At 49.1% G+C, this 3847-nt stretch overlaps 1 pseudogene; it reads right to left on the bottom strand.

The window, feature by feature from the left end:
* LOC119333971 overlaps positions 1 to 2873 on the bottom strand; it is a 16432-nt pseudogene extending 13559 nt beyond the window's left edge.
* Between the last annotated feature and the right edge of the window lie 974 nt (positions 2874 to 3847).

Raw genomic sequence — 3847 nt, 5'->3', positions numbered from 1 at the left:
TTGCTACACCTGTTGATACCTTACCTGCAATCCTAAATGCTTAGCATAGGATGCTAGTTTATCATCATTGGCCCTACATTCTTGTCAGTCTGCCTTGCTATACTATCGGGCCGTGATCACCTGGGAGGTGATCACGGGTATATACATACATACATACTATGCAGATGGTGACTAAAGTCGGGTCAGCTCATTGAGTACCCGCAAGTGATTCTGACGAGGGGGCTGAAAGGACAGGTGGCTCCATCCCGGTAGAGGTGGGCCTGGGTTCCCGACGGCCCTCGACTGTTACTTTGTGGCGGAGCGACAGGGCAGGTTGAGACCACCTAGGAGACAGGTGGGCCTGGCCCTGTTCGGCGTTCGCGGATACTTAACACGCTTAACGAGATCTTGGTATTTGATCTGAGTCGGCTACGAGCCTATACGCACTAACCATCTACGTGGGAGTAGTTATGGGTATCCCAACGTCGTGGTATCGGCCGAAGCACTTCAGACGTCAGCGACGGAGCGGCGCGCGCCGAATTGGACTGGAACGCCACTAGGCTAGGTCTGCTTTCGGCCGCCCACGCAACGTGCAGGTGTGCTCAGGGCGATGGGCCCAGACCCCTGCGCGCTTAGGTTTAGACCGGCGTGCTGGCCTCTTTGTTGTGCCTAGGTGGGGCTGCGACGTGTTGATCTTTCGAGGCCGGGCATGACCCAGAAAGTGTGTCCGGCCAAATGGGATCAAGCGTGTTGGGTTATGTGGTGCACCCCTGCAGGGAAGTTAATCTATTCGAATAGCCGTGATCTTCGGTAACAGGACGACTTGGAGTTGTACCTTGACCTTATGACAACTAGAACCGGATACTTAATAAAACACACCCTTCCAAGTGCCAGATACAACCGGTGGTCGCTCTACCTCAGGGATATGAGGAGGGGATCGCCGGGTAGGATTATGCTATGGGATGCTATTTGGAGATGCTACTTGGAGGACTTCAATCTACACTCTTTTACTTGATGCAAGACGGAGGCTGCCAGAAGCGTAGTCTTCGACAGGATTAGCTATCCCCCTCTTATTCTGGCATTCTGCAGTTCAGTCCACTGATATGGCCTCCTTACACATATACCCATGCATATGTAGTGTAGTTCCTTGCTTGCGAGTACTTTGGATGAGTACTCACGGTTGCTTTCTCCCCCCTTTTTCCCCTTTTCCTTTCTTTCTGGTTGTCGCAACCAGATGCTGGAGCCCTGGAGCCAGACGCCACCGTCGACGACGACCCCTACTACACTGGAGGTGCCTACTACTACGTGCAGCCCGCTGACGACGACCAGGAGTAGTTAGGAGGATCCCAGGCAGGAGGCCTGCGCCTCTTTCGATCTGTATCCCAGTTTGTGCTAGCCCTCTTAAGGCAAACTTGTTTAACTTATGTCTGTACTCAGATATTGTTGCTTCCGCTGACTCGTCTATGATCGAGCACTTGTATTCGAGCCCTCGAGGCCCCTGGCTTGTATTATGATGCTTGTATGACTTATTTTATTTGTAGAGTTGTGTTGTGATATCTTCCGTGAGTCCCTGATCTTGATCGTACACATTTGCGTGCATGATTAGTGTACGATTGAATCGGGGGCGTCACATTTACGTATTTTCCATCATTTTTTCGTGTTTCTGAGCGTTTTTAGGCATGCGATGGCTAGGAAAGATCGCTATAGTTGAGAACACCGACGGGATCGAGCCCGGGCACGTGCCCAGGGTGCCCGTCTGGTGAATCCGCCACTGCAGGTGCTCAAGTAGCACCATCATCGACGTCGTTCATGTGTTGTCGCCACCAGTTTTGCACGATCCCAGCAGCTACTTGCGATTTGACTGCCGCCAGTGCACAACAATCCATCTGCATCAAGGCATCATCATAGTTTGTATCTCGCCGCCGAAATCAAGCACCAGATCTGCAGAGATGAAATTCTGACAAAATCTTTTGATGGCGACAACAATCCGCGGTGAGGCCTCCGCCGTCCCGGATCCAATCCTCCACGGCGTAGTCAAAAGCCAGAAAGCATAGATAGATTGTTGTGGCGTCACCAAATGTAGCAGCCGGGGCTACCCATTTTTCAATAAAGAATAACATGGATGGATAGCTTCAACTAGAGACTCTTTTAACCTTGTTTGTTCATAGTGACATACTTCAAACCAAAAACATATATAAACAAACACAATGGGGATCCTTACTATTTATGTTCAGGGGATGGACCTTCTAGCAAAGCAAGGATGTGAGTTGTGTATCGGAGCAACCACCCGGTCCACAGAATATAGATCACCTATATGGTCTTCCCAGAGTGAAGCCAACGACACTCCCATATGGTAGCCAATGTTTCTCCTCCTCGGCCTGCCACACAAAGTAGAAGGTGGGGGCCAGACTCCACACATCAGAAAACAAAAATAAGTTGCAATGGTTGAGTAGAAACACTAGTGGAAACCAGATATGGCTACTAATGAGACTTAGCTCTCTGACAAGAATCATAAATAGTCTCATGATTATGCTCACCATGAAACTGGAGCTTATTATTCCTACGCACTTGTTGAACTAAATAAAAAGAAGGTAAAAATATATTTTTTGTCCCTAAACTCGCTCAAAAGTATAGAAATGGTCCCTGAATTCAAAAACTGGTAAAACTTAGTCTCTCAACTTCTCAAACCGGATTAGTTTAGTCCCTCATACTGCTTCGAGTGGTTTCCATCTGATGTGGACACGGTTTTGACCAAAACTTGGCACATCACCTAGGTTTGACCGCAGCGTCACAGTCCATGTCATTTTTTCAGAAACACAGTCCACGTCACCAAGTGTCCCAATACTCCCGGACGTGGCGAGGTCAGATGAGAACCCGGACAGCATGACAGTCATGCGGCGGAGATGAAGCGCTCGAGCGGCCAGAGGAGCTCGGCGACCCAGGGTGTGGCGTTGGCAAACGAGTGACTTGGCCTCCCTGTTGCCAGGGACGGAGCTCCCGTTCAAGGGCTGGTGTCAATTGACACCAGTGCCCATCGTAATTTCACCTTATATTGTTAATAGGACATGTCTTTGACCCCAGCCGAAAAAAATTGGTTGACCCCAGTCTGGCCGTTCTGCCCTGTAGGTCAGGAGCACAAAACTCAGTCCAGTCCAACCGTAAAGTAGTAATAAGTCACGCAATTGCCTGTAGGCTGCACCCAGCCGTAGAGAGATACCCATCTTGCAGCGCTCGTACACAGCCCAGAAAGCCCAATGCCTATCGACCTAGATCTTGTTCAGTCGTTCCTAATTCCTATAGGCTACTGTACACGCACGCAGCACGATGCTTCATCTCCCTCTCATCGCCTCCTCTCAGTCCTGCAGATCCCTAATCCCCAAATGCGATCATTGCCGGTAGAACTGCACAGTGATTCAGCGGCAAGCTGGCGAATCGACGGAAATTTGGTTTGATCTGGTGATTCTGGCCGGCCGATAGTTGCGGCATAATCTCGTTCTAATCCACCAAATCCAGGCCGGCTCTTCCAAGGTATGTCATCTCCACACGCATATGTGTTAGCTTCAGACTAAATTTCTCACCTTAACTAATTTGAAACAATATTTTCACTTCCTTGATTCATCTGGACTAGGAGGTTATGGACATATTTTTGGTGAAACGGCCACTACCATCTGGAGGAGGGACTTCAAGGCTTAGACGACAAGATCGTGTATCAAGCTTCAGCTTTCTGGGGCAATGATGAATCAGAGGACTCCAAAAATAAGGGGACTTTTTTGATAGTTGGTACAAAAATTAGCAAACCAGAATGAGGATGTAAGCAAGGTCGTCTTTTAGAATGCTCCAAAAAAATTGCAAATGGTTGCCTCCAGAT

Source organism: Triticum dicoccoides, chromosome 7A, assembly GCF_002162155.2.
Source record: "Triticum dicoccoides isolate Atlit2015 ecotype Zavitan chromosome 7A, WEW_v2.0, whole genome shotgun sequence".
Classification (NCBI taxonomy): domain Eukaryota; kingdom Viridiplantae; phylum Streptophyta; class Magnoliopsida; order Poales; family Poaceae; genus Triticum; species Triticum dicoccoides.
Note: the sequence above shows the minus strand (reverse complement) of the source record. Positions and strands in the feature narration are given on the sequence as shown.